Source organism: Lepus europaeus, chromosome 20 (assembly GCF_033115175.1).
Source record: "Lepus europaeus isolate LE1 chromosome 20, mLepTim1.pri, whole genome shotgun sequence".
Lineage (NCBI taxonomy): Eukaryota > Metazoa > Chordata > Mammalia > Lagomorpha > Leporidae > Lepus > Lepus europaeus.
In genome coordinates this window covers 53,429,744-53,442,267 of record NC_084846.1, presented here as the reverse complement: position 1 = coordinate 53,442,267, position 12,524 = coordinate 53,429,744, and the positions used below count along the sequence as shown (strand labels likewise).

General features: G+C 39.6%; 1 long non-coding RNA gene across 6 annotated transcripts in view; it reads left to right on the top strand.

Moving 5' to 3' along the window:
• Positions 1-12,524, top strand: part of LOC133749211 (uncharacterized) — a 131,025-nt gene that overhangs the window by 93,961 nt on the left and 24,540 nt on the right. For 2 of the 6 annotated variants that reach the window (XR_009864579.1, XR_009864574.1), the window contains one exon: positions 7,306-7,495. The exons of 3 other annotated variants lie outside the window; for them this stretch is intronic. This is a non-coding gene — a long non-coding RNA (uncharacterized LOC133749211). The remainder of the gene's footprint in view (positions 1-7,305; positions 7,496-12,524) is intronic. One more of the 6 variants, XR_009864575.1, reaches the window with a different exon arrangement.

Here is a 12,524-nt window from a genome sequence, read left to right as displayed (position 1 = left end):
GGGCTTCCATTTTGTCCTGCTTGATTTTAATTAGCACTATTGATACACAACAAAATATGCAAATTTAAGAAACATCTAAATGATGACAGTTTTTCCTTTCTAATTTTCAAATTTGTAGGCATGTTGATATAGCCACTTAGTGTCTAAATATTTATTTACACAATGTCAACATGCAGGAAAAAGGGTAAATAGAAATGCTAGTGGTTTCAATCAGAGCTAGCTCTGAAACCTAAGATTAACTGAGTCTCAGATACTACAAACAAATACTTAGTCTTCTGGACCAACGCTTAACTGGAGCCAACATCTCATTTAGAGCCCTGACAAACTCTCTCATGACATTTTCCTGAGTGAGGACAAAAATGAATATGATGAAGGACAAATACTAGCTCTGTGGTTCCATTCAGCTCCCTCCCCCTTATCTAGGGTGACATGATTAGTTGTCTATGGTAGTATCTATGGGTGGAGTATCTATGGGTTAGATGACATCAGGCACCAAGAGCTATGATATATTTTTGAAATATTATTGAGAACAATTCCAGCTAAACTGTTAGACAAGAAAGCAACCAGCTCAGACTGGCAGGTCTTCTCACAAACCTCAGAAAAGTCATTTAAAGTGAAGCACCTATTAAATTATTTTGGAATCTGGGGATAAGTATCTACTCAACCCATTTATGCATATTGATGGATTTTTTAATAAAGTCATTACTCTCTGTTTCAAATGTCTTTGCAATTTACAACTGTACTCCCACGAATACTTGAAGTGGTTTCTCACTGAAAGACTTAGGTGAGACTGCTAACTACAAAGTCCATGAGATGAGATAACCAACTGCGAATGATATAACTCTCTGTGGGACACGCAGAAATGTCTAAAGACATTGTTGACTGTCATAGCTTGGATTGGGATGTTGGGTGGGCAGATGGCCCCTAGCATAGAGTTTGTAGAGCCAGAAATGTCGGTAGATCCTACAATGCACAGGACAGCTAATCCCTCTCCGCCAGCCAAGAATTATCCAGTCTAAAATGTTAATAGTGTCAAGATTGAGAAATTGATGAAGAAAAATGAACAACTCCACCAGAGACCAGGTGCAATGAATATAACTTAGCATTAAAGTTATCTTTCAGTTTATTGGCCTTAAGTCATAGACACTAATGATAATTATACAAACAACGCTAAGGTGTTCTGGTGTTCCCCATAGAGCTGTTATTTATTTTTTTTAATTTGTTTATTTGGTACTGTTTTAGACCTTCTAAATAAAGGCAAAAATCTCTACATAAGTTAATCAGTTATAAAAATACTAGGGAACTAAAACTATTTTAGCTAACTAAGGTATTTTAAGGGTAATTATTTTTAATTCTGAATGAGTATAAGCTTTGAATTGGTGTGTTTAACACTACATTTTTATTTTTTATTTTTTATTTTTTGACAGGCAGAGTGGATAGTGAGAGAGAGAGACAGAGAGAAAGGTCTTCCTTTTGCCGTTGGTTCACCCTTCAATGGCCGCTGCGGTAGGTGCGCTGTGGCCGGCGCACCGCGCTGATCCGATGGCAGGAGCCAGGTGCTTCTCCTGGTCTCCCATGGGGTGCAGGGCCCAAGCACTTGGGCCATCCTCCACTGCACTCCTGGGCCACAGCAGAGAGCTGGCCTGGAAGAGGGGCAACCGGGACAGGATCGGTGCCCCGACCGGGACTAGAACCCGGTAACACTACATTTAACAAGTGAATTTTCTGTCCTCCTCCAAGGGAGAATATGGGAGCTAAAATTAAAAAAAAAAAAAAAAAAACAAAAAACCACAGAAACAAAACAAATAAATGCTTGTGTATCAGTATCGTACAAATATAGTTTTATCAAACTTTATCTTTGCCAACCAATGGTTAAGAATGATATACTTGCTAGACTAATCCTTCGCCTGGGGCCCCAGGACCCCGGGGTTCTAGACCGGTTGGGGCGCCAGATTCTGTCCCGGTTGCTCCTCTTCCAGTCCAGCTCTCTGCTGTGGCCTGGGAAGGCAGTGGAGGATGGCCCAAGTGCTTGGGCCCTGTACTCCATGGGAGACCAGGAGGAAGCACCTGGCACCTGGCTTCAGATCCGGCCACTTGGAGGGTGAACCACGGAAAAGGCAGACCTTTCTCTCTGTCTCTCACTGTCTAACTCTGCCTGTCCAAAAAAGAGAATATGCGGAGTGATAGTCAAAGCGATATTTAAAAATAAAAGGAGATGATTTTCATGTCATTAAATTGTATTTATTATAAAGCATAGTAGTAATTAAAATGTCGAGTTGGCTAAGGAATAAACAACCACATCAGATGCATTAGATAATCCAGAAACTGGTCCAGATATATTTGGTTAATTAGATCATCAGAGAGGCAGGGTTTTATATCAATAGAGAAATGGTGGATTATTCCATAAATGCTTTCCAGTAAACTGTGTAAATATTTTGAAAAAAACATTATATTGTTCTATACAGCAAATATAATATTAAGTATTATATGTATTAAATGCCTAAATGTAAAAGACAACACAGAGAGAATAATAAAAGAAAGTAACAGACTGTAGTTAGGGCTTGGAACAGGAAAGAACTTAGGAAAAAACACAAAACTTTCTAAGTTTGGCAATATCAAACATTAAGATTTCTGATAAATTAAAAACAAAAAGTGCTGACAATGAATAGATGGGGACATCCCAGGAGAAAATATTGGCAATGTGATGGAAATAATAAATTTCATCAGTAATACTCAAAAGATTCCTATAATTCAATTAGAAAACGACAAGCAGTCCAATAAGAAGTTAGACCCCAAACAAGGTAGTAGTCAATTCATATAAAAGAAAATGCAAGTACGAAAATGTATTCAATCTCACTAATATTTAGGGAAATAAAAATTCAAATATTTATCTATCAGATTATCAAAATTAAAACATCTAAAGGTTTTAGAGAATATGAGGAATGTGATATTCTCATTACAATTTAAAAATGTTGAATTTACGTAACACACTTCTCAGAAATAATTCAATACATTCTTTTTAAAAGTACTATCCTAGGATTACGAAGGCAGGAATAAAACTTTTTGTTGCAAAAGGCTTATAATATGCTTATAATATGGACTGAACTTTCACACATATGCATTCTCTCAAAATAACATGTTCTGTTTTCACTTTTCCCTTGTCATACCTTAGTTAACAACAAACATTTTATTTAAGTGACGGTAGAAAAATTCTAACATAGTAGAAGATTAAATGAAATTCTCCAAATTTTGATAAAGTGAAGGTCATCACTTTGAATCAGCTTTTAGTTGACTTTTTGAGTTTGTGGGGAAAGTTTTGTAGCTGTTATTTGTGTGGGTTTTGTTGTGATTATTGCTTTTCAAAGATAGTATAAACGTAGAAAAAGCTAGGCAAAATATGCATGAGTTTTTTTTTTTCCCTTAAAGTGTCAACCTTTAAAAGGAAAGAAAATAAATAACACATTCACTTACTCTGATTCTTTCAGGAATTATTTTTCTTTCCACCTGGGGTGCTCTCCACAATTTCAGCTGGAATTACTTTGACTTCTCTTCCCACAACTGTTCGCTCTTGGACCAGTGTGTGACTGAGCATCTTCTTTTTTAATTGCTCTAATTTGCACACATAATTCTGATGGAATTATTCATTGTAAAGTGCACCGTTGGGCCTTCTAGTCACCTGCCCCCCCACCCCCACCCCACCCCCGTGTTTGTCCTGTGAATCCATTGCATTAATTTACCTGCAAATTCCTCCTTTCTCCAGAGGGTTCTCTTGGTTATGTAAATACTGTTGTACAGATTTCCTGTTACAAATTGTTCTCTCATTTCCTTTCTTCCTGGATTAGTAACAGAGGTCTTAGAAACTTCAAAGATCACTGTGATTCTTAATAACCCACTTTTCTAATAAATCAGAGAATATTTGTCATATCTGATTCATTAATAGCCCAAATGTTGTAATAAACACTAAAATGTTGATACAGTGGTCTAGCCCTCAAAGATCCTAATTCGATTAACCTCTAGTTTCCAAGGTGCAATAACCATAAAGGTACGTAATTTGCAAGATAACCCTGATGTATTATGGTGTAAACTAGCTCAGAAACAATTGTAGATTACAACCATAGGAAAGTTTTGATGGCGACACAATTTTAGTTTTTTAATTCTTGTAGCAGTAATATCTTGCTACTAGTACTTTTTCTCAAGATGCTTGAATTGTGACCTTATAGCAGCCTTATAAGTGACCTAAAGTGCGTGGATACTAGCCAATAAATTCAACTTATCAGAAAGTATTACTATTACATCATTCTTTAATTATTTGCTCCCACGTTTATATCTCTCATAGATGGTGAGCTCCTGGAGGTCATCAATTTACCAGCAATGCAATAGATAGTCCACTAATAAGGGAGGAAGTAGGAAATGAAGGAAAGGAGGAAGAAAGGGAGGGAAGGGTGGGAGGGGAAGAAAGGAATACAGTACACACACACACACACACGTGACTATAAGATTTAGAAAATAGTCATATAATCCTATTGCAGACATTGCAGCTAGACTCAGGTCAGTAAACTTATACACATGAGCAAGGAGGATCATTCCTTGGTAGCTGCTACTCTGATTCATGTAGGTGGAGCCATGACTCTGGCAAACAGAAAGTGGGAGAATAACTTCTTGTTTGTAGTTGATACCAGATGTAAAACAACAGTCTTACCCAATCTTTAGGCCAGCATTTGTACTTCTGACGTATATTTAACCCCCTTTCTCCTGGCACGTGGGGAAATGGTAAGATGATAGCTCAATCCACCCTTCCCTCCTTTCCAATCTCCCTCTCTCCCTCCCTTCCTTCTTTCCTCCCTGTGGTCCTACTTTCTTGCCTTCATATTGCCTCTTTTTTCCTTTCTTTCTTCCAGCCCTTTTCTATAAAGATGAAACATCTTGAAAGGGGCTCAGGACATACAGTTCTACATTATTTGTTAAATATACTAGCTACAGAGTCCCCCAAATTCTGGTAATTAGGCTCATACAATAGGATTATTGTGACTTTGCATACAGCCATCAGATTTGAATATCTGTGATCAATTAATTTTTGTGAATTCTGGTCTAAGAAAGAAACATGGTGAGGTAACAGCTATTCATAGTAAAATGTACCTGCACTGAATAAATAGGAAACTGTAAATTGGAGAATCATCCTTATATTACCTTCTGATCTCTATTGGATTATATCTTGAAATATTAATATTCTGGCTGACAATGCAATGTGACTCATAAGGCTGAACTGAATATGGATGAGTTTTATTAAGGAGCTGAATGAACTGCAAAAAATAAACAGTATCATAAGCGTTGGTACTAATTCCTGGTACAGATGTAATCATAGGAAGAGATAAAAGCCAATGTGTGTATGAAGGAGGTGGTTTGAGGCATAGCTAAATAGTGGCTATATTTAATTTATTCAATGCTATGATGTCATTGTCTAAACTAAGAACACATATCTAAAAAGAAAATTCTCATGATCCTCAACTTTCCCAGTTTGAATGTAACCTGCCTATGAAAATGTGTTACCTTACTGTCATAATTAAAACTCCCATACCGTGCTGTGTGGCTAATTCTCTTTACCACAGCCACCTGAGTATGTGTAAAGTTTGTGATGGAAATGGAATCTGTTCACTTTGATGGCATGGCTCTTGAATCATTTACCACTGTCGGTACTGCACAAAACTGCTGGGGCCAGATCCTGCTGATATGTTATTGCATTCAGACCTGTTACTTTGTTTCTAGCAGGCAATAAAAAGTATCTCAGTGTCTGTGAGTTTTACATTAGGTTTCTTCTCTTTTGGTAAGTAGCCGTCTTCAATTTTTATTAATAGAATGCCGATCAGAATAAGCCAGAGGCTCTCATTCTCTGTGTCAATTTTCTTATCACTCACACCTTTGCTGCCCTTCAGCTCTGTTTTCTACCAGGGACCTCAAAATGCCTGAAGTGCATTTTACTTTCTCAGTTGTTAGCATACTTCCAATTCCTACACCCCGACCACCTCCACAGACCCTCCAGTAATCCAGCCAGTGTTCACAACTCCCCGACTACCTTTACCTGTAGGATAACTGCTACAACATGGAACTGATGGAACGGAGATGGTCAGAAGTCATATCCCAATACTTCCGTATTGGGATGAATGATGTACACACTGCCTCAGATTATAATGCCAGTCCTAATCACATGTGTAAGGGGAGAATATAATAGCCAAAATGTGACAGAATAGAAACCTTGAGGTGTTGGTTTAAACAACCACTGCTTTATTATTTTATTTTTATTTATTTGAAAGACAGAGTTACAGTGAGAGGTAGAGACAGAGAGAGAGGTCTTCCATCCGCTGGTTCACTACCCAGATGGCTGCAATGACCAGAGCTGTGTCAATCCAAAGCCAGGAGCCAGGAGTTTCCTCTGGGTCCCTAACGCGGGCACAGGGGCCCAAGGACTTGGGCCATCTCCCACTGCTTTCCCAGACCATAGCAGAGAGCTGGACCAGAAGAGGAACAGCTGGGACCAGCACCCATATGGGATGCCGGTGCTTCAAGCCAGGGCTTTAACCCACTGCACCACAGTGCCGGCCCCAACAATCATTGCTTTAAAAAATTAAATTTTAGGGGCCAGTTCTGTAGTGCAGCAGGTTAAGCCTTTCCATATGGATGCTGGTTCCAGTCCTGGCTGCTCCACTTCCAATCCAGCTCTCTGCTAATGGCCTGGGAAAGCAGTGGAAGATGGCACAAGTACTTGGGGTCCCTGTACTCACTTGGGAGACCCAGAACAAGCTCCTAGCTCCTGGCTTCAGCCTGGTCCAGCCTAGGTCATTTCAGCCATTTGGGGGAGGGTGAACCAGCAGATGGAAGATTCTTTCCCTCTCTTTCTCTCTCTGTATTTCTGCCTTTCAAATAAAGAAATAAATCTTTAAAAAAATTAAATTTTAGGGGTACATATTTTGCCTGTCCATCATGATGCTGGTTAAGGCATTTGTGTCCTATATCAGAGTTTCGGTGCTTGGTATGCGGCTCCAGCTTCTGACACCAGCTTCCTGCTAAAGAAGGAGCTAACCTGGGAATATTACAATGGAAGACTGTGTAAAGCTACAGTTTCAAGCAGAGCTTTGTGCATACAGAGTCAGTTTGAGAAAAGGTACGCCAGGAAAGAGCACATCATAGTCAAGTTCAGGGGTGGGGCAGGGAGAAGGATGCATGCGAATTATACTGGGCTGAAGTGAAAGCTCACCAGGGTTTGACAGTGGGTGAAATTACAAACCAGAGTCCTTCATAATCTGTCCTTAGGGTTTGTATTTGGATCTCTCCAAGATCAGGGAGGCCTTAAGGAGCCACTGGAGAAAATGCAGCAAACAGGGACCGATGCAAACAGGTTCCATGAAAGAGCAGCACTGGAAGGCACCTGGGTCTCCCCAGAGCCTGCAGCCATTGCAGCCACCACAGCCTGGGCCACCTCACTGGCCTGGGAGTGCATGAGGTATGCATATTTGTCATATTAGAGTATGCAGCCATTCCTATTTTCTTCAGTATATTACAGCAGAAATGGGAACCAGATTTTGTCACATGGCATTTAAAAATATAATTAAATACATTCTCTTTTCTTTGTTAATATGATATATATCATATCAATGGGGTTCTGATACTAAAGTTAGCCTTGCATTCCTGGAATAATTCCCATTTTAATTTTTAAAAAGTCACTTTTGGTCACTGGTGAAGAGACTTATTGTGAATATTTTGATAAGCTGTATTGTTGTAAGATGTTACACTTTTCAATACAATAAGTTAACCATTAGAAAATTAGTTCTAATTCTAAACAAATAATAAAATATGTACAAAATTGTACATGCACAAAAAACATTCATCATAATGTGACTATAATAGCAAAACATGAAAAATAGCTAGAGTAGTAATGATCAGTTAAAGGAAGTATGGCATTTTAGTTGAGGGAATGCTATTATTAAATACTAAAATAATTTACATTAAGTGTTTGTATATTAAATATGTATGTTACATATTAAATAATAAATATGAAAATATTTAATAATATGGGAAAACTATTTCAAATATTTTTCTCTGAGTATGAAAAAACAAAATGACTTTTGTTTCTTCTTTTCCCAAATTCTCTTAGGTAATCATGTGCTGCTATTATAAAGCAAAATAAATAATACATGTTATGGAAAACTCTAATACTAATAAGTTAAAAGAAGGGAGAAAAGCCAGAAGGAAGATTGAGCTATAGGGTTTCTGATCATCTAGGCGTGAATTAACTAAGAAACCACTCCACTAGAAAAAGAAAAAAACATTAATATTGACACTACTAAGATACCTGGTCATTTAAATAATTCATAATCACTCATTTTATCTGTTAAAATGTATGTTTACATTTCTCCAAGCAATCTTTGAAAATGGAAAATTGAGATACTCATTCAACCATAGTTAGGGCAATTTTCAGGAATATTAAACATACATATGCTACCCAGAGACAGGGGACTTGATTAAAAGTAAATGGCCAAATTAATAGTGGGTTTTACAGCCTCAGGGAATTAAAGAAAATTTGAAAGGCAACAAAAGCATGCTTCTGCAAAGCTCCGTCAAGTACCTTTTCCAAAGGGCCATTTATTCTAATTCACCTAGCAAGCCTCAGGATGGAGTCACTTTGTCACTCACTGCTCACATGTCTGGGGCACTTCTCAGGCACCTGTAATAACAGATAGCTAAATGAGGAAGAGGCTCACTCAGGAAATTAAGAGGCGAACTTAGAAAACTAAGTAAGGGCTATGAAGGCAATGATCATAACCTATTAAATGCTGGTCACCTTCTGTTTTCACTTCTAGTCTCTCCCTGTGGTTTTTAACAAAGTATCCCCAACAACAGGCAAATTACATTCAGCAGTGCAATCACCTGCAGAATGCCTGATTAGTTGGGACCACAGTATATTTCATCTCAAAACAGAAAATGAGCCACAAACTATGTCAAACCCAAAACAGAGTGCTGACTTCTTGCTAGGTCGCAGAAGTGGTCTGTCTTGACTTCAAGAAACAGTGCTCTGAGCTCAAAGCCGCAGCTGCATTGCTGGAGATGCTGCCAGTGAGCCCCTGTCCTGCGCGTTCTTCCTCCTGCATTCAGCAGTGTTTCTATTTCCAGTTGTCTGTTCTACCAAAAATTACGTGTCCGCCTCCTCCCGGTCCGGGTTGCTCACTGCACCCCCTCTGAAGGAGCCCGCTTCAGGACCCTAGCAGGCCACGAGCCCGAGCAGCTACAGGGTGATCTAAAACCAAGAGACCAACAGATTAGGAACTAGTCCCTGTTTCTAAAGAAACGGAACAATATTTTCCCTCATTCTTTCTGGGATGTCCATTCCAACCAGAAGTCATGGGAAGGGTGTTGAATTCCTGCAGGATCTGTCAAAAGAAACTAAAAACAGGGACCAGCACAATGGCACAGTAGGTTAAAGCCCTGGCCTGAAGCGCCAGCATCCCGTATGGGTGCCTGTTGGAATCCTGGCTAATCCACTTTCGAGCCAGTATCCCTACTGATGCGCTTGGGAAAGCAGCAGAGGATGGCCCAAGTCTCTGGGAGACCCCGAGGATGCTCCTGGCTCCTGGCTTTGGATCTGCCTAGCTTCGGCCATCAAGACCATTTGAAGAGTAAACCAGAGGATTAAAGAACTTTCTCCCACACCCCCCCCCATAACTCTTTCAAGTATATAAAATAATTTTTTTTAATTTTTAATTTTTTTTATTTTTTGATAGGCAGAGTGGACAGTGAGAGAGAGAGACAGACAGAGAGAAAGGTCTTCCTTTACCGTTGGTTCACCCTCCAATGGCTGCTGCGGCCAGTGCACTGCAGCCTGAGCACCGCGCTGATCCGAAGCCAGGGGCCAGGTGCTTCTCCTGGTCTCCCATGTGGGTGCAGGGCCCAAGGACTTGGGCCATCCTCCACTGCCTTCCCGGGCCACAGTAGAGAGCTGGACTGGAAGAGGGGCAACCGGGACAGAATCCAGTGCCCTGACTGGGACTAGAACCCAGTGTGCCAGCGCCGCAGGAGGAGGATTAGCCTATTGATCCACAGCGCCGGCAAAAATAATTTTTTTAAGAAAAGAAACTAAAAACAAATGTATTCCCCATGATGAGAACAAGTTTTCTTTTCACACACTTTTGCAAATAACGAGACTTCTCCTTCCACAGAAGCATCACCTACTAATTTGCCCTGGGCTGAGAGGTCTAGAAAGCAGTGACCTATTCAAACCAGAAGTGAATACTTAGAGAAGTGGTTCAAGAAGCATCAGTGCAGACTGGAAGTCCAAACAAAACTGCCCCACCATAAAGGTGGGAAAAATTCAATGTTTAGCTGGTGATGGTTCAGGACTGACTCTGAGGCCTAGAAGTCAAACAGGGGTCAGCTGCAATCCCTTGTAATTTGTTAGTAAATTGGGATGGTATCCATGCACTGGGTAAATACAACATATAGCCTCCAAAATGACATTTTCATTTTCTTTCAACACTGCTTTGGCATACTTCTATGCAGTTAAGTTTAAAGATCATCCACTGTGGGGAAAAAGGGACACTAACCCACTGTTGGTGGGAATGCAAACTGGTAAAGCCACTATGATTCTTCAGAAACCTGAATATAACCCTACCATACAACCCAGCGACCCCACACCTTGGAATATACCCAAAGGAAATTAAATTGGCAAATAAAAAAGCTGTCTGCACCTTAATGTTTATTGCAGCTCAATTCACAATAGCTAAGACCTGGAATCAACCCAAATGCCCATCAACAGTAGACTGGATAAAGAAGTTACGGGATATGTACTCTATAGAATACTATACAGCAGTAAAAAAAAATGAAATCTGGTCATTTGCAACAAAATGGAGGAATCTGAAAAACATCATGCTAAGTGAATTAAGCCAGTCCCAAAGGGACAAATATCATATGTTCTCCCTGATCAGTGACAACTAACCAAGCACCAAAAGGGAAACCTGTTGAAGTGAAATGGACACTATGAGAAACAGTGACTTGATCAGTCCTTGTCCTGACTGTTGATGAACAACTTAATACTTTATCCCTTTTAGTATTTTTTTTGTTCTACTTAATACTAACACACAATTATTCTAAGGTGTTTAAATTTAAGTGAAAAGTGATCTCTGTTAAATATAAGAGGGGGAATAAGAGAGGGAGGAGATGTACAATTTGGGACATGCTCAAGCAGATTTGCCCCAAATGGTAGAGTTAGAAACATGCCAGGCGATTCCAATACAGTCCCATCAAGGTGGCATGTACCAATGCCATCTCACTAGTCCAAGTGATCAATTTCAGTTCACAATTGATCACACTGATACGTCTAAGAGTCAAAGGGATCACATAAACAAGACTAGTGTCTGCGAATACTAACTGATAGAATTAAAAAGGAAGAGAAGGATCCAACATGGGAAGCGGGATACACAGCAGACTCATAGAATGGCAGATGTCCTAAACAGCACTCTGGCCTGAGAATCAGCCCTTAAGGCATTCGGATCTGGCTGAAGAGCCCATGAGAGTATTTTAGGCATGGAAAGCCAAAACACTCTGGAAAAAAACAAACAAACAAACAAACAAAAAAAACCTAAATGAAAGATCTCTGCGAGTGAGACCCCAGTGGAAAGAACGAGGCCATCAAAGAAGGAGGTACCTTTTTCTGAAGGGAGGAGAGAACTTCCACTTTGACTATGACCTTGTCTAAATATGATCAGAGTCGGTGAACTCAAAAGGCTTCCATGTAGGATCTCTCTCCTTAATGTGTTGTACAATGTGAATTAATGCTATAACTCAAACAGTACTTAACACTTTGTGTTTCTGTGTGGGTGCAAACTGTTGAAATCTTTACTTAATATATACTAAATTGATCTTCTGCATATAACGATAATTGAAAATGAATCTTGATGTGAATGGAATGGGAGAGGGAGTGGGAGATGGGAGGGTTGCGGGTGGGAGGGAAGTTGTGGGGTGAAAAAGCCACTGTAATCCAAAAGCTGTACTTTAGAAATTTATATTTTTTAAATGAAAGTTAAAAAAAAGAAGAAAAAAAATTCATCCATTGTACAGGAATGAAAACGGATTAAGTTTTGATGAATAGGAAGCTGGAGAAGAAAGGAGAGAATGATCCTGAACAAGAAAAATAGTCAGAGGCACAGAGGATGGAGTATGGATCATTTTTCTCTCTCCTGTGGAATCTGACCAAGAGAAAGGAGTTTACCTGGTGAGAGGCTTGTTTAATTTAGACATTTTCAAGATCCATCTTTCAGTAAACACAAAATGCTTTAGATGCACCACAAGTGTGAATTTTACCACCTCAAACTTGGTGTGCAGGAAATAGGACTTTATTTATTGCCTTAATTGCCAGATCTCTGATCTGAACTCTCGGCCTGCTTCACAATCAATATCATTTCTTCCTTTTTAAAATTTTTTTCCACTGCAGTGATTTCTTGGTCAGTTCATGCCTAGAGGGTTGGAAACCCCTGGTTCAA